The sequence below is a fragment of the Aythya ferina genome, assembly GCF_964211825.1.
Source record: "Aythya ferina genome assembly, chromosome: 5".
NCBI classification, from domain to species: domain Eukaryota; kingdom Metazoa; phylum Chordata; class Aves; order Anseriformes; family Anatidae; genus Aythya; species Aythya ferina.
Window position 1 is genome coordinate 38,248,022 of NC_140301.1, and position 19,010 is coordinate 38,267,031.

A 19,010-nucleotide genomic window follows, 5' to 3' on the forward strand; every position below is an offset into this window, starting at 1 on the left:
CAGCCTCTTGTGCACCTGTCAGTGGGGTCCACACATGCACAAAGCTCTGTTTGATGTATGCTTCACACATCAGAAAGCTGCCTTTTGCTCTCTTTAGCCATTTTCTTCACTCAGAAGCTTTTCTCTAGTCCTTCTCCCTATCTCCCTCTTCCCCCTTACTTCTACTTCCCTACATCTTTTTCCCTCAGCCAAAGCTTGGTAATTTTCTTCATGTTTCTCTCTCTTGCTCTTAAAACTTCCCGTTTCTTTCCTATTCTCCAGCTACTTCCTCTGGCTTATTTTGTTACCCCAACCACATCTCCAGGACCCCTACAGTTAAATCATTTATTAGACTCCTTTAATTTTCCCCCTTTGCTCCTTTGAGTCTGAGCACTGCCAGCCCTCAATGGCACGAACACAAACCCATGCCCTGTCTTCTCCTCCCCTCAAATAGCACAGAGCTTCACAGGGAGCTGACTGCTCCTCTAGGAAGCAATCGTCAAACCTTTTCACAGAGGTACATGATGATGTATCAGCATTAAGACAGTGGATTTCTAAGAACTGATTAGAAGAGACGAGCAAAGCCTTGATAATCAAGGCTGAATCCATTTGAAGTTAAGGCAAAGGTCTGGGCTCACTGTTTGGGGGCAACTTATTCCTAGAAACTTAAGAGAAGAATCTTCTGAGACATTTTGGCCATGGACAGAGTTAAGCAAGAAAACGGCAAGAAGTTTCAAGGCAAGAGAAGTTAAACCAACTATCCCCAGTGACCATTTACATCTTCTGAATTCAAACTCTACGTAGGCAGCAAGCAACTGCATAAAGCCACTTGCAAGCTACTTAAAGAAGCTAAGAGCAATGAGTCAGAGGGGCAGCATTTATGGCACTAAGATCTTCACCTGGAAAATTAGAGGAGTGTAGCAAATGCTCAGCAGGCTGAATGGCAACGACACACACACACAACCCCCAAGAAGCGAGGCAGGATGGAGACTTTTGAAGTTTGGTGCTTGATCCTCTGTGTGACAGCTGCTGGCAGCGACCTGTTGCTTCCAGACCACACGGGAAGGTCGCTCAGAGCATCGCCCCCACGCGTGCTACCCAGCTGAATGCAAAGGTGGGTGTGTGGGTGGCAGAGGAGAAAGCAGGCAGAGGGGTGAGCGAGCATGCAGGCAGCTGTGATTGAAAACTCTGAAAGTCTAAGGTCTCTGCAAACGCCCGAGTTAAAAGCAGCGGCAGCCTCCTGGATCGATTATGCATGCACGCCACCGAAAACACAGGCTGCTAAAGTGCCAGAGCCCTGCTGGATAATTTATAGGCTGGTGTTAGTATTCACGGAGCGGTGGGCAGAGTTCAAAGGAACGAGGTGGAGAATAGAAGTTTGAGCCTTATGAAAACACTGTCACAGCCAGCATGAGCCTCAGCTCCACAAAGGGCTTCACTTGTGCCGGGCACAGGCAGAAGCCAGCAGACATTATCACAGCAGGAGCCAGCAAGTGCCGTCCTGGCACAGGGGCAGAGCATCCAGGGAGCGTGCACAACCACAGTGCACTAATGTGCAAACTCTGTGAGCATCTGAGCACGTGCCTGCCTGGATTTGGGGAAAGTACAGGAGAGTTGTGTGTCAAACAGCCTGCAACCCTTCTTCTCCTGTAATGCTTCCTCACGATTCCCTTCATTCTCCTACACTGGCCATACATCAAATTTCCTGGGCTACTTCTGCCCTAAACACCAAGCAGGGAGTAACTGAGGGCCTTCAGATGCCTTTTTCACTTACGGTTTCACCAGGATTTGAAGCCAGGACTTTGGGAAAGAAATTAATCATACTAAGCCACCCAAAATGTAAGCTTTACTTAGGTGAGCTTGAGTTTTTCAGCTTTATCACTGTCTGAGCCTCTTAGCCATCTAGTTATCAGGAGAGAAAGATGGGAAGACAGTGAGGTCATCAATTTACCAAGCCCTATGTCTGCTCACGTTTGAGATTAGACACAACACCAACGGCATTAGAATAAGTACTGTGGTTGACTTCAGCAGAGACGTAAAGCAAAGCCTCCCTCGCCTCTCTTCCCTTCCTTCTCTGCAAGGCTACTACAACACCAGACCTTACAGACACATACAGGGGCACACCGCACACTCCCACTATTCACCAACAACTGCCTAGCACAGTAAAAGGAGTACAAGAGAAAGCCCCACACAGATGGATAAAAGGGGTCTGTCGAGTACTATACCATTACCTGCATGCCCAGATGCTACCTTTACATTCCATTCTCATATCACCTCTCCACAGCACCCAGCGTACTCCTCTCCAACCATACTCATCCCAGACGAGACTTGTCTGAAGTTACACGTAATTATCCAATCTATAAACTTCTCTACCTGAAGCTCCCTGGCTCCTGGAACATGCTTCTGAACTGAGAAGGGACACAAGAATTTGGTATCACATATTGTGCTGCTTCAGAGACACAAACCAGAATGAAAACCTTTTGTTCCGCATTTGGACAGCACCAAGGACAATACAATTCTCATGTCTGACTAGGGAATATAGTAAAATACTTAAACAGATAATAGTTGCTTAAACTAGTCTCCTCTCCATACAGTTGCAATATAAAGTTGGATTTTTCTCCAAAGACTCTGGAGGACTAGACTATTGATAAATGCATTTTATTTTAATCATTAGAGTCATTTTTATCTTTTTTAAAACAAAAAAGATGCGTCTTTATTCTCTTGAGTGATGGCATGGACTCTCGATGTACTGCTGGCAAAACTATTACATGCAATATGCAACTTGATTAGTTCAGCTTCTACATACGTGGTGGTCATTGGGGTTGTAGCAATCAATCTATAGGTAGTCCACTGCAACATTTCAGGTGGATTTTCAGCAGCAATGTTATTAAAAGTCTAAGGATAAAGGCACATGTGCACAGCACAGGATTTTGAAGGCTGGCAGCATCTGCTGCTGATAAATTTGACAACCATTAATGTAGAGAACAGTTTGGGATAGAATCTCAAACCAATCCTAAGATGAAGAGCATACTAAATGTGATTAAATAAATCAGTCTGTTGTCTATGATCTTCAACAAAAAGAATTTAAACTCTTTCTATTGAATTTGAGACCCATTTTAGAGATAAGAAATAGAGATAGCAATTTGCTCTTGTCACGAAACAACTCAGTCGCAGACTGAAAAAAAAAGTTTGCCTCCTGCCCCTTCCATTTGATTGCTTACCTCTCACAGGATAAAAAAAAAAAGAGGCTTTGAGGGGAAAAAAAAAAAAAAAAAAACACATTTTAGTTCATGCAAACATCTGGACAGAGTCCGGCAAAATGAGGCTATAAAGCAGACAGAAAAGAGTTATACGGAAACAGAGAAAAGAGGTATAATGTGTTTAACATGGGGAGAGACACAAATTACAAAGAACAACCAAATCTGAAATGACACATAAATCAGTTTACAAACAGAACCATTTTCTCAGCACAATTATGGTGACAGAAGAATCACTGGAGAGCTTTAAGAAATCATTCACTGAGCACTTACATGGGATAATCTAGCAAAGGGGCCCAGGAGACCTGGTTGATCTTCAAGAACAACATCCTCAAAGCACAAGAACAGTTGAATTTGATGTGCAGGAAGCCAAGCAGGTGTGGAAAGAAGCAGGTGGCTGAACAGGAAGCTCCTGATGGAGCTCAAACATAAAAGGAAGCAAATAGAAAGTGAAAGTGGGGGTGGGCTCTCCAGGAGGATACTGAAACTGCCTCGGCACATCAGGATGAAAATTAGGAAAGCTTGAAATTGCATGATAATTCACAAAAATTAAACGGTGGGAAGAAGTGCTTCAGAATGCACATTGGTAGCAAGAGGAAGACTAAGCAAACTGTGGGACTAAAGCTGAATGGGACAGGGGAACAGTGGTAAAGGGTATGGAAAATATTTAGGTCCACTTTTGTCTTGGTCTTCACCTGTGAAGACTGTTCTCAGCCCTCCTGCTTCATGTGCCCATTGGAAGTATCCAGGGGCCAGAAGCACTACCCACAACAGAGCAAGACTGAATTATGGAGCACCTAAGCAAGCAGGGCTTACTTACTTCAGTCCTTGGGACAGACAAGATGTCCCAGCCTCACCGAGGGATGCAGCAACAGCTGATGTCACTGTCATGTTTTAAAGGTCACAGTGATTGAAGGCGGCTCCTGATGACTGAATAAAGGTAAATGTTGTACCTCTCTTCAAGAAGGGCAAGAAGGATTCAAGGAATTACAGACCGGTCAGCCTAACATCAGTCCCTGGGAAGATTATGCAGCAAATCCTCCTGGAACCAATTTCCAAACACCTGAACAACCAGAAGGCAAGTGGGAACAGTCAGCATGGATTTACCAAGGGAAATCTCAGCCTGATTGCCTTATGTGCTGACAAGACTGGCTTAACGAAGAAACAGCTTTTGAAACAGTTACCAATAGGATCATTGTGAAAATTTAGAGAGAGATGGAACTGGATAAGTATATAGCAAAGCACATGGAAAAATAACTGGAACGCTGCACTCAAAGGCTGGGGGTCTCCAATACAACAATCCAAGGGCGGCCAGTTACTAATGATGTAACTCGGGTCCTTTGCTGGACTTGCTCCATTCTGTCAATGTCTTCCTTGTATGGGGAAAGCCAGGAGAGTGCACAGTAAGCTGATGAGGTTCTAAGAGCCAAAAAAGACAGAACTTTTTATCAGTTGTTTCCAAAGGTACACAGGGGAGCCAGGGATAAACCCCAAAAAAGACAACTCCCTTGTCCATAACTGCTTGCCCCATACATGTATTCTAACACTTACGGTCCCATAACTCTGCAGTTTGTCTGTATCGAAGGGTTCCTGGAAACCAATTCACCCACAAAAAGTTAAATAATCACAGAATCATAGAATGCTTTGGGTTGGAAAGGACCCAAAAGACCACCTAATTCCAACCCCTTCCACTAGACCAGGTTGCTCAAAGCCCCATCCAACCTGACCCTAAGACTTGATAAGAAGGTTTAAATATGACTGGATTTTAACTATTCATTACTGCATATCATAAAACATGCAGCTACATCTAGTGTCCCATGGTCAGTTCATGGCTGCTGAAGAACAACAAATGGCATGGCAGGCCAAAGTGGAAGGAGGTGGGGGTTTGCAACACAGGGCTCAACAGCAGGCATGTTTTAACATGCTTCACATTGGCATACTGTGCAGTGGTACCACATCACACAGTGAACGACAAAGGACATCACAGCACCACACAAAGTTACTCAACTTAATATAAATTCAGAGAGAAGGGCACCTCAAAGTCACCCTGTGCCTCCCCTGCATTTTGCAGCCCTCCTGAGGTACCGTCCAAGCAAGATGTGTGCAAATGGAGCCACCAGCACAGGTGGAGCTCCTGCAGCCAAGCCTGCCAAGCTCCCCAGCAGCACGGTACAGCCTCACAACTTGAACGGCTGCTCACAGGGATGCCAATTCCCAGCCCTCCACCCTTCAGGCAGTCTTGTACTCACCCATATACAGCACCAAAGGCATAAACTATATGCACAACATTGTTTCCTAGGGCTTGTATTAGTTGGGTTTTGCATCACCTTGGTAGGACACCATTTTGGCCAACAAGCTTCTTGCTTTACGCCACTTACTTTGCACATTCATCCCGCTGAGACCTGTTTTTTTTTTTTTTTTCCCCAGTATCCTTTTAAACACTCAGCATCAAACTCATGCTTACTGTCTCATTCTCTCTCTGTAACAAAAAACCTCCTGTTTCCCTTAAAACCTGCAGGGGTCACTTCACTGATGGGCCAGTTCTGTCTCCCTACATCCATCGGGTGGATGATGGGAAGTTTGGGGACAGAAAAACCTCATCAAGTGAGAAGTAAGCTGGGTAAATAAAACAGATGGAAGATGCGCACACAAAAACTCCGAAGCAAGGGCCGCAGCTTGAATTATTATTGTAATCCTTTGCCACATGCCTACAGAAAACTTGACAACAGCTAAGCTGTCAACATGCTATCATACCACCCATCCTGCTGACCAATCTTTGTTTTTCTGTACTCCCCCAGTTATCTGTGTCCATCTGTTGTCTCTTGTCTCATTATTAGCGTGCTAGCTCTTTGGGGCAGGGAGCATTTTTTGCCCTGTGTTTGACGCAGGACTGTGTAGGTGCTACCACAATAAGCAGGAATAATAACAAAAGCAATAATTAGGTTATATCTCCCTACCTCCTTGGGTCGGAATGTTTCCCTCCTGACTTCACAGCAGTGTTCATAAAAAATTATTACTTGGTACAATTTGGGGCCTCGTAAACAAATAATTACACCACAACCTAACTTTGACCATTTCACCAGCCATCCCTTCAGGCCTGAATCCGCTGAGCTCTCCATATGCTTCAAATGGTGAGCGTGTGAGAACTGGGCTCCAGAGGACGATGCCAGCCTTGCGGTGCAGCGGGACCAGTGCCCTGCATGCAACCCTTAGACAGATTTTTCCCTGGACAGAACAAACTTCCTACACACAAACTGTTGCCTCCTACTGTTGTGTGTCAACCCTGACTCACTCCTAGTGCCAAGAAGTAGAGGATAATATCTTCATCCTCCACTCGAAGAATGGCAACAGCCTGCAGTTAAGAGTTTATGTAAGAAGGCAAAAATGGTTATATTGTAAACACGCACACAGTGGTCAAGCCTAACACTGTCCTAGTTCAACACGCATGTATTCACAGGTGTTCTGTTAAACCAAAATGAAGAAACTTCCTTCTTTGAGGTTTGCCAAAGGAACTGTATCTCTGTACTGGACATGCTCAGGAATTCACCCCTGGCCCAACTGGCTACAGACTGTCTGTTCATGTAAATCTAAGATTCGGAAGAAATGCAAGTAAAACACCACATAATGTGTCCTGGATTACTTTCCAGTAGCCATTGAAAGAGTTTTGCTGAGCCCTCAGAGAAGTGGATCCCCACTCCCTGAGTAACAGCCTCCTCTCTGGAAGTACCATGAGCACCTTTCACAAAGTACTGAAGTTAAAGTCTTTATGGGATCAGGCATTAGGTTCCCTTTTCTCTAACCCACGGGGTGGTAACACATCTCCCTGACATGCCTAATCCACACTACTCTGCTTTAGGTAACAGGAAGAAGAAATTGTTGTTCAGATGAAAACCCTGTGCCCTTGTCCACTATTTAATGGAAGAGCACAGAAAAATCATCTTGCAGTAACTGCAACACACTACGCAAACTTGCAGTGGATTTTAACAGGGAAAAAAACAGAGGTGGAAGTCTTCCCATCTCCAAATCATTTATCCAAATCTTCCCAGTCTAAACTAATAAGTGACAAGGATAAGAACTAGTTAAGAGGACACGGAAAGCTGGGCACACCCTCTGCTTCTTACCTGCAGGAACAGAAAGGCAGTGCTGGACGTGTATGTGACCCTGCCCAAACTCACTAGCTTGTTCAAGACTTTCTGGGACACGTGCTCTGTTGTGCCAGGGATGTGAAAGGTGCTACAGGGGCATTGCAGAGGGAGTGTTTCACCCTGGCCCTGCCTCCCCACTCTCCCACCACAACAGCCAGAAAGGGGAGAAGCTTGATTTTCAGGTAGCCCAAGAGGTATAGGGCTATATTCCCTCCCTGAACAGGTCAAAATTCTAGCAAAACAAACTAGTTAAAATCTGGTGGCTCTCCATCTCATCTGCTCTGAAAACTTCCTGCAATGGGAGCACCACAACCTCTCTCAGGAATCTGTTTTCATGCTTAACTATCCAAACAGTCACAAAGCTTTTCCTAGCATCTATCTCCACATCTTCCTTGCAACAAATTAAGCTGATTACTTCTTGTCCCATCCCCAGTGGACACAGAGAACAATTAATCACTGTCTTCTTAGAACAAGCTTTTAAATATCGGAAGACTTTTCACATCCTTCGTCAGTCTTCTCTCCAGACTAAAGAAGCTCAGCTCGTGGAGCCTCTCCCTGCAGGTGACGCTCGCTGCTCTGGCTGCCCTCTCCTCATCTCCTTCCACTGTTCCTGGCTTTGCTGCTCACGCTGGACACACTGCTCTGCTGTGGCTGCTGGAGTAGAAAAACTACCGCCTGTGTGCTACACGTGACATTCCTGTTAAATATACCCGAAAATGAGATTTACTTTTTTGCAATGTCACCACACTGTTGACTCACATTCAGTCTCTGACTCACTGTAGTGCCTCCCAGATCCCTTTCTGCAGTACTGTTGCCTGGCTTGTTATTCCCCATTTTGCATGTAGGCATTTGATTTCACCTTCCCAAGTGCAGCACTTTTCATTTGTCTTCAGTGAATTCCTTCGTACTGAATTCAGACTGCTTTCCAGTTTATCAGTTTAATAGGTGTGTGACCTACGCTGTGCCAGGAAGATCAACTTCCTGCCTCGTGTTACACACAGGCTAAAAAGAGAGCATGCAAGAACTGCTGTGCTCACACAAACGTTAAGAGTTACTGTCTTATCAAAAGCCTTTCAATTTGTCACTTCCTTTTCACTCCGCATCTCTACGTGATACCCCATGGTCTTAGTAAGAAAACAGCAGCTCACTGAAGCTTGATAATATAAATTCATTCAATAAAATTATAATCCGCTGCCAAAAAGGGACTGCAATATCCCAAGCACCACATCACTCTGACCCAAGCTGGAACCAAACAGAGCTGCTAGCAGCTCATTAACTGGGTCACATCAACCAACAAGGAGGACAAAGGACATATTTAAAAGAAAGGAAAAAAAAGCAGCTAATTATAGGAGCTAAATCTTTAAGACCCAGCTCAACAAAATTATGCATTTTGGTCCACTGTTGTTAGATCCACTGTCAAGTATGTATTTGATTAATGACTTGTATGAAATTACATGGGGATCAATTTGTTTCCTTGTTTTTTCCCATAACGCCCTTTGGCTTCTAGAGATGGCGCAGGTATTTTAAATGCATTTACCTGGAATTATATTCTGTCCCACCCTCTAAGTACTGCATGAGCTAACCAGACAAGCCAGCAGATTTTGATTCCAGGACTTCAACACAATATCAGGCATATGGAGTCCCTTAAGAAGGTTCACCCCAGTCCCATCAGAGATTTCGTGCATTCCCCATTTCTGTCCAAAATGCGGGCAAAACTACTGATAGGTTAAAATTTCTTCTCTTCACAGTGTACAAAAAGATTTCAGGGTGCAACCTACAACAGTAGTAGAAGGGTTACAGAAACTGGAACGTCTCAGACACATGAAACTTTCAAGAAACTCTTAATACTTCACAAATGATAGTTTTGAATTTTCAAAGTTGGGACTAGTGTGGAAAAACTCATTTGACATATACAGGAAGAAAACACCAAACTTTTTAGTTAATACATTAATTGCAGGACCACCCTGACTGCTCTGCTGACACTTCCTACAACTGTAGAGTTATCCATGGGTCATGCACCAGTACAGGCTGGGCCCACCTGGCTGGAAAACAGCTTCAAGAAAAGGGCCTGGGGGTCCTGGTGGAGACCAAGTTAAACAGGAGCCAACAGTGTGCCCTTGCAGCAAAGAAGGCTGATGGTGTCCTGGGCTGCATGAGGAGGCGTGTTACAGATCAAGGTAGGGGATCCTTCCCCTCTCCTCAGCAGTGGTGAGGCCACACCTGGAGCACTGCATCCACTTCTGGGCTCCCCGGTACAAGGAGGACATGGGGCTACTGGGGAGAGCCCAGTGAGTGAATGGCCACAGAGACAATTAACGGACTGGAGCTCCACTCCTACGAGGAACAGGCTGAAAGAGTTGGCACTGTTCAGCCTGGAGAAGAGAAGGCTCATGGGGCAGAACTCAGTAATGAGTACAAATACGTGAAGAAAGGGTGCAAAGAAAACAGAGCCAGGCTCTTTGCAGTGATGCCCAGAGACAAGATGAGAGCTGATGGGCACAAACTGGAACACAGGACAACCCGTCTGAACATAAGGAAACACTCCTTTACTGTGAGGACAACCAAGCACTGGAACGAGATGTTAAGAGTGGTTGCGTAGTCTCCCTCCTTGGAGATATACAAAAGCCATCTGGACATGGTCACCTGCTCCAGGTGGGCCTGCCTGAGCAGAGGGGTTGGACAAGATGATCTCCAGAGGTCCCTTACAACCTCCACAACTCTATGGGTTTCACCAGTCATCAACAGGTCAAAACTCTTCCTGAATAATAGTTCCTCTGTGGCTTAAATCTGTTCCTTTCCAAACGTGCCCTGGTGCTGCACCAGAACCTCCTGTAGCCTGGTACTGAGGGATGGTGCAGAAAGAGATTCAGCAGCCAGGATGAGTTCCTTCTCTGGAATAATCAGAATGATCCCATTCTGATTACTGCACGAACAGATCAAGATCTTCACCAGATCACTTTAACTCAGGCTTCTGCAATACTCAGAAAAAATCAGACAGGTTATTTCCCCCTTCCCATTATACCCAGAACCAGAGAAGACAGAAAACACAGTGGTCAAAATATTTCAAGTCAAACTGTTTAATGCCATACATATTGCTCACATCAGCAGAGAGGTTTATTCCAGATAAGATCACAGGCTAAAGCAAGGACTCATCTTCCCTGTGGCTCCCTAGCACCTGGAAAAAGGAAAGGAGGGCAGCATGGCCTCCCACTGGCTCTTCCAGTCTAGTGAACAGAAGAGAGTTCTGCCAAATAAAGGAGAGAGAGATAATCTTGTCTCACCTCCCGGTGCTCTGATGATCAGAAGAGAAAATGTTAAGTGAGCACGCCATAATTTTACACTTGAGTTCAGCAACTGACTTATCTACATGAAGTAAATGAAGACTAGTTGAGCTACTAGTTATGAAGAAGTTAGGAGAGCAAGCACACCAGTATGGCCAGTGCTTTAACTGCACCACAGCTCAATTAACTTACAGATGCAACAGTAACCACAAGAGCAGAAAATCAGGAAGGCATCAAACTGATCAGAAAACCTCTTGAATGTTAACATGCTTTGAAGATTTCTTTTCCCTTTTTGTGTTTTAAAAGAGATGTCATATTTTAAGAAAATACAACTACCTGGCAACTTATTAGCAAACATCAATTGAAAATTGTGTAGTTGTAGCAAGAGCAAGATTCCCCCTCAGGACAAGTGAAGGACTGTAAAGTTCAGGTGAACAGGCTTTTCTGCAGCCCCTTCCTTGCTTCCCTCCATGACTGGTCACGAAGACAGCTGACAGAAGGGCCTTCCACACATCCCTCTCCGGATCCCGTTCCTCCTCACTCCATTTAGTTTCTGCAGTTCAAGCAGATTCCTTTTTCCTCTGAAATCAATGTTTAATTAACACATTATTGGAAAAAAAAAAAAAAAAAAAGGCTGTAACAGCAGACTGAAATGAAGCCAGCACCTCCCTGCTCTGCAGACGCAGCCAGTCCCATCAAACAGTTGCCCCACTGGAGAGTTCTTCCTCTCCTCATCCTCATTCAGCTGCCAGCAAACATCATCCTTTTGCTTTGTTACCTTCCTTTGCAACCCCATCCCTAGGGGAATCCTTCCCTCCTTAGAGGTGGTTCACAACAGCAGGAAAGACAGGATCACGCTGCAGAAGGTAGAGGGAGAAGGGTAGCAAGTGCTCTCTGCGTGGCCTCGCAGCATGACCAACAGCTCCCCTTCAATCCTGCCATCCCCTGTGGAGCAGCACACCAGTTCCCCTGGTGACTTCCCCACCTCGACACGGCAGCAGCAGGAGCGCTGCAGCGGTAACAGGACAGCTCGCTTCGCCATGAGCAGAGGGCGCTCCCAGGGTCAAACTCCCAAAGCCTGGGACTACTCGCAGCTATGCGCACCCAAAGGCAGCAGAGAGGCTACCGGCAGCTTCAAAAGGTTTACATCATGCCTCCCCCACATCGCCTCCTCCCAACCTCATCAATTATTATTCTAGCCCATTCCTTGGCTCTCATCCGGCTGCTGGGAGGTACTTGGATGCAGGGGATGCTGCAGCACTGTCAAGGGCATTGCGAGGCAGGCCCTAGGCCTTGGGCACCCTCACTACCGGGTTGGCACAGCAGGGGAGAGGCAATGGAGTCCATGAGCTGCTGGGCTGGGCTGCCCTAGTTAGAAAAGGAGACATCAGATGTTTGAAAGGGCCTACCACCCCAGCACTGTCATTCCCAGGATCCAAAGCTACTGGTGTTAATTAGTTCCCGTGATGTGATGGATGACAAGCGGCAGGGCCAGGAATGACACAGGCAGATTGCGTTCGAAATAAGCTGTCCCTCACCATCAAGGGCAAAGGAAAGGAATCTGGAGAAGACAGGAGCTAAACACACCACTGAGAGATGCCAGGTATGCTGACAGATGCCCCTCATCCCTGATGCCCCCCTCCCTTCACCCCGGCTCACTCCCGCTTCTGGCAGACAAGAAATAGGCAGGGGAGCACACCTGGGGGAATATTTGGGCTCAGGGCTGTGAGAGACAAGGGGAAAGCTCTGAGCCTTGGGAACCAAGGCAGATGAAGGGCTAAATCCTGTGGCAAGGCGCTATGTTTGAGACAGACCCGAGCTCCTGATGGCTGTGGGCACTCCTCCACCACCCTCTGCAAAGCCACGCAGCAATGCCTGCAGCAGCCCGGAGTCCCGAGGGGCCGCACGCTTGAGCCCAGACAGAGGGCTCTGCCAAGCTGGCTGCATGGCGTGCATTTCCCAGCAGCTGCCCACAGTGCTCAGAAAGCCTTTTTCTCTGAATGGCAACAGAAGACATTACATCCCCACCTTCTCTTAAGAACCTCAGGATCTTCCAACACCACTGGCATACCTCCACCGGGAGTCCGCCTGCCCAGCTTCCTGAGCACAGCGCTACAGGGACGCGGCGTTCCACCCCTCACAGACCTCAGTAAAGCCATAGTCAGGCCAGCCAAGCCCAAAGTTACGGCTTTTCCTCGCCAAAACAATAAAAGCCAGTACAAATATGGAGCACTAAAGATGCCACCCGCTGCCCACGACAAGGAGAAAGGAAGAACAAACTTCTCAGATGCCACCTTTCTACAGAAATGCCTTGTTCTGGCTGCCTGGATTGGTACTGAGAGGTCAAAACATCATCTCTCATGCTCAAAGTCCTTTACACACGTGAATTGTCTCGGTCTATGATGGTGTGAGGATAAACCAAAGGAATGAGAAAGCAAATTACCTGACCAAGTCTCTGTAGAGTGCTGGTTTCAAGAAACCAACAATCCCACTATCATCTTGGCTTCCAAAATGCAAAATATTCTCCTCAGCACTTGCTGTATGAATTAAGAGCTGACGGTGCTAGATTGACAGACTGCTATTAACTAGAAGAGGAGGATGAGGGGGAGAAGAGAACTGATAGAATTTTTCAAAGCTTAACCAAAATTGGGGTAATTTCTGGCTCCAGCTGCGTTGGCAATAGTCCCAAAATAAAGCCTGTCTCCTTAGCATGCTGGTGGGAGCAGGGGCAGACAAAGTTAGACGCTTTTTGTTTTTAATTAAAACACTGTGTCTCTTGAATCACTGTCAGAAGTCATCTCTTATCCTGGCTTTTGGTCATCACAAAGTTCCTGGCTGTAGCATTTTGTTCTTGGCCAGGCCACTGTGTGTCCTTATCCTTGACACCGCACAGCACAGTTCAGCTGGAGTTCACACTTCCCCCTGAACACCCAGAGCCTGTTACAAGAGAGGAGAGGGCAAAGGAAAGCTGATCAGGGACGTAAAGCACACTCTGCTTCTCTCGAGACAGGTAAATTCTGGAGCCTTGGACGAAGCTGTAGAAGAGAAAATCCAGAAATTCAGTAGATCTGCTGAAATACCACTGCTGCCACACCAAGCAAGGGACTGAATGAAGTCTTCCTTCCCTGGAACACTCTAGACTAGAGCCAGAGGGCATGCAGTTTGAAGGCATCCTCTAAGGTGATAGTCTACATCCAATCCTAACACAAAGAGGCTAAGAATTGCCTGATGGCTTGGTAACCGGCTTGAAAAGGGAGAGAAGCGGGGGAGAGAGGTTGCCGGCTCACTTCCATTTTGCACAGGGGCTTTGGTTATCACTTCCATCCATTACCCCTGGCACCACTGCTCACCCCCTGAACACCCTGCTGGAACTCAGTGCCTCTCTCACTTCTTGGGTGCAAGTCCCTCAGGGTGCAGTCAGCCCCTCCACTAAGCGAGGTTCACCCTGCTCTGCTGGCTGTGTAAGCTTGAGTGCGGGCAGAGCACCACAGCCAGGGAGCTACAAAACTCCCTTTGAAGTCATTAAGGTTTACCTTCTACAATACTTTCTCCCCATTTTCTCTGCTCCTGTGTCAAATAGAGACCAACTATGCCATGAGAGCGTGCTGGCACCTTAGGCACTGGGGAAATGGATGAACCATAAGACCAGGGCCCACCTTCACCCTACAGGGCAATGGGGAGGCAGACTGGGGCTGGGTGGTGCTCAGCTGGCCGCTGCAGGAGCAGCCCTGCCCACAGGCACCGGCACCACAGCACCCTTTTGTTTCTGAAGGGGCTGGGGAAAGGGGAGGGAAATCAAAAGCAGCTCCTGGGGAAGCTGGGCAGCTGAGGTGAGATTGCTGTGGTGACCACAAGGCAGGGGAGTGGGGGAGCCAGGTATCTCTGGGCTTCAGCCACAATGGCAGCGGTGCTGGACGCGTCCCTGCCCCGGCTTCCTGACCGCAGCTCGCCACCGCGCCTCAAGGTCAGGCAGAGAGGAGAGCGGCGGCCGGCAAACCACAATAGCCCTGGACAGATCTATTTGTTAGGCTTTTGCTATCGCTCCGTGAAGTGGAAAGATCCAGAAGCGTGGAGACCTGGGAGCAGGCGCAACCACACGCAGGAGAGGAGAAGCAGCGGCTGGCGGAGCCACAGGAGCCTTCCTCCCCGGCTCCCCTCTGCCCGGCATGCAAGCAGCCCACGACCAAGCCGGGAAGGCCTCCGCGCCCAGAGGAGGAAGGTGCTGAGCAGGTCTGCGAGCCCAGGGTGGTCCTGACCGCCTGACACCCAGGAAAAGCCTCCCTCACTGCTGGCATCCCCACCCCGGCGTGCCAGCCGCCCACGGCCACCAGCTGAGGCTGGCTGGGCTCTTCCCCTGGCTCTAGCTGGGGGAAGGAAGGGAGGGACGGAAGAAGGAAGGGAGGAAAGAAGGGATTCATCTTCCTTTCCTTTCCCCCCCTCTTCTCCCTGCTCCACCCAGACCCAAAGAGCCGCGTCCCTCCTGCACACCCTAGCACAGAACCACAGGGAGCTTTCCCCCGCCTCTCTCCATCCACCAGCCTCCAGCAGGGACTGCCTGGAAATGGCGATATTCCCCTATCGCCTGCATCAACCGCACGGACGAGCCGAGAGAGGGCAAGGCAGGATGGCATGGCAGGGCGAGGCGGGGAGGCTTTGTTAGGTCCTGGCTCCAGCGCAGCCCGCCCCCTCTCTCCATCTCGATGCCCTCCAGCTCGGACACGTGAGGAGGTGCTGGGTAGGGAGGGGGCCTGGGGTGCCTATGAATTTTGTTTCCCCCATCAAGGGGCCGGCTCGCTCCCCCGAGCACGCCTGGCTCCGCCGGAGCTCCCTGGAGTAACCTTTATTCCAGTGTGTCGCAAGCATGTATTTCACGGATGGTTACACTGAATCATTATCACCAGACGTTCATTTGACCAAAATAATGTTATTAGCATCGTCAGGTCCGTCCCCCCCCACTCCTCCCTCCCCAGTACATCCATGCTCCCTCCAAGCCCTGGGTCCCCGCTGCCCACGCAGGGCACACCCCTCCCCGGCACAAAAATCTCCCGATGTGTGACACCACATCCTGGAAAAGAGCACGGCGAGCTGGGCTGGCGAAATGGATGGACGTGCCTTTGGCATTTACTGAGCTCCCGACCCTCTGCCAATGCTTATCAGCCGCACACACAAAGACGGGCACGCAAAAACCAGGATTAAATCACGGCCTGTCCTAGGTACGTGACTAGGGGTCTGCTTGCACGTGTGCCCGAGCTGCGCTCGCGGTCCTATCGGGAGCCCGAATCTGCGTGGCATGAAGCAAAGGTCATCGTGCCACCGTTGCGATGCACTAAAAAAAAAGCCGCAGAGCCATCAGGATGTAACACAGAATTTTCTCGTCAAGGGACGAGAAACCTTCGGGGGGGTGGGGGCTGGGAGGAGGAAAGCGGGTGTGCGGATGGGGGGGATGGGGGGGGAATGGCAGAAAATGGGGAGGAAAATGAAGAATACAAAGCTCCACTTCGCTAATCCAAGATAGACAATCCATCCCTTCCCCCTCTGTACGCCCGCCCTCCCCCCGAAATGTTGGTGCAGATGGATTTCTGTATCTTGGTTTTGCAGCAGTGGGTCTAATGACTCCCATACCAAACCCCCTCGCTACCATAACCCCTCCCACTATTTTTTTTTTAGACCGGGCTGAAGAATAATGTGTTTTTAGAGATAATGGGTTTTATAAAAAGAAAAGAAAAAGGGACGCAACGCAGACATTATGCGAATAAGCTGCTCCCCACATCACCCCCATCTTCCCCCAACCGCACATCCCGATTTCACCCCCTCCCATCTTTCCCCAGCCTTCCCCCATCAGCTCCCCCAAGGAAAGGAAAAAAACCCACAACGCGATCTGGGTAGCCGATCTCAAAATCCCAAGCACTAATCCGCTTGAATTTGTTCTTCCCCTTATATAAGCAGCAGCACGTCAACATGTTCAGTGGAAAGGCAGCGTAAAATGAGGCCAGGCTACAGCCATGGAACAGGGGTGATATCGGCAGATATTGCTTCTATCGAGAAGCCATCACCACCGGGGTGATGAAATCAAGTACTGGGCTTTCAGCCCTTCCCTTCTTTTATTTATTTATTTCTCAACGCTTGCTCTCATTCTATTTCGTTTTCATTTTGGTTTCGCTCTACTTCATTTTTTAAAGGACAAAAGTGAAATAAATAATTAAAAGCCCAGAGACATACCCCACCGGAAGGTGCCCGAATGCTCCAGAAAGAGAAGCCTTACCTCCTAACTTCTTTTTTTTCTTTTATTTTTCCTTTTTTTCCTTTTTCTCTTTTCTTAATAAATACATACAGCCCTGTTGCTCCCGTCGTCCCCAAACTTCAAACATCCCCAATTGCACCTCCCCACTCCCCAAAACCAGATACTTTGTTAGAGACAGACAATTGTTTAGGAAACTGCCGAAGACCGAAAAAGAAACCGATAGAGAAATGGAAAATGAGCTCTACACAATAGTCTAGTTCGTTCAGCTGATAGAAGCGCGCCCAGTCCCAAAACCAAAAGCAATAATCTCAGCAACCTCCTCCCCCCAGAGCCCCACTCACCCGTAGGTAAACTCGCCCAACTTAATACCGATGACCATTTTAACTTAAACCAACGGCAGCCGTGACACCCTTCTGGTTCACGCTACGCTTAATAACCGGCTCTATCCGCCTGGCAAACAAAACCTTTTGTGATCATTTTTTCCCCCACCTACTCAACATCTCCCTGAGACTTTTCGCCAGCCTAGCGAAGAGTTCGCCCCCCTCCAAAAGCAGCCCCTCGAAACACGCAATAAGCCGGTGCTGGTGAGCGGTCATGTCAATACTCGCCTCTTTGGGAGGGCTGCGTGCTCACCACAGAACAATTGCGTGCAGGAAAAAATACCGGAGGAACAATTAATATTTAAAAAAATAATAATAATTTCTTAAAACTATTTCAACGAAACGTTGAACAGTTTGACCATGGAAAGGTGGAAAGAGCTCAGGAAAGCGAAAGGCTGGAAGTGTCCTTTTTATAAACAATCTGATGGGTTTAGCCTGGGTTCTGCCTCCCCGATGCTTTGGTTTTTCTGCCGCTGATCTCATGCCTAATCTTCTTTATTGTTTTCTTTGAGGGGGGGGAGGGAGAAATGAGGAATTTTTTTTTTTTGAAAGATTTCAATTTTAACAAAATGCATCCTCATGGAGCCCTGGCTAAATATGTTACTTCCTAGCTACAAAGGACTGCAATTAAAATAAATTTAAAGAGTAAGCAAAAGACAAGTCACCTGCAAAGCACCAGAGTCAGTGCCCTTAGGTAGGAGAATTACATCACTCCCTGACTGAGTGATGCTCTCTTTTAAATTATAAAGCAGGTGATTTTTTTTTTTTATTTGACGGAAGACAAAAAAAAAAAAAAAAGGCAAAAAGAGGTGGGTATTTCACATACATCTTGCACGAAGAAAGCATTGAACCAACCTTTAAGGTCACTCACTGCCTGAAAACCCACAGCAGTTGCTCACGGTGGAAGTTTTCAGGCAAGACGGCTACTAAATCATTAATACAAACAAATGGAAGGCGGGGAGGAAAGGCGCTACTGTAATAGATCCGAAGACTTGGAAGAGGAAAAAATATTAAGAAAAAAAAAACTTTCGTCTTCAGCCTCTCTTCGTTCCTCGTTAATAATTTTTTCAAGAAGAAATCCTTAAGCTTTAGCCGACCGGGAGGCTCTCCCTAAGCGTCTCCCGGCCGTAATTCAGCGCGGTGTCTTCTTCTTTTCCGCGGGGCCCCCCGCTCTCCGCTCGGAGGAGCCCCGCCGCGGGCAGCGCGGTTCCCAAAAAGTCGGGCAGGAGCCGCCGGGGCCGGACAGCGCCCGGCAGGGAGCGAGGGGAGCCGGGCGGCTGCCTCGCGGGGGGCAGCACAAGCCCACCCGCGGGGCTCCAGAGCCCAGCGCCTCCGGGGAGGGAGCCCCAGCCGTGCCAAGCCGTGCCGAGCCGAGCCGAGCCGCCCCCCGCCCGCCACCCCGCTCACCTCCGCAGCCAACTCGCGGCTCGCCTCCGCTGCGGGGCGGGGGGCTCCAGCGTGGCCCCAGCCAAGGAGGCTCGGGGGGTCCCGGGGAGGCTGGGCTGGCCGTGCCGAGCCGAGCCGAGCCGTGCCGAGCCGAGCCGTGCGAGCCGCGGGCGGAGCTGCGCAGGGCTGAGCGCGCCGCGGTGCCGGAGCAGCCCGAGCCCCGCGCACGCCGCCGCCGCCGCCCCCAGCCCGGCCCGGCCCCGCCCGGCCCCGGCTTTTAAAGAGACCGCGGGCACGGGGCCCCGCACCGAGCCCGCTCCGACCCGCTCCAGCCCCGCTCC

General features: G+C 48.6%; 1 protein-coding gene across 20 annotated transcripts in view; it reads right to left on the reverse strand.

Moving 5' to 3' along the window:
* Positions 1 to 18,804, reverse strand: part of NRXN3 (neurexin 3) — a 979,419-nt gene extending 960,615 nt beyond the window's left edge. For all 20 annotated transcript variants that reach the window (XR_014693677.1, XR_014693678.1, XR_014693679.1 and 17 more), the window contains exon 1: positions 18,691 to 18,804. The gene's annotated coding sequence lies outside the window, so the exon portion shown is untranslated. The remainder of the gene's footprint in view (positions 1 to 18,690) is intronic.
* Between the last annotated feature and the right edge of the window lie 206 nt (positions 18,805 to 19,010).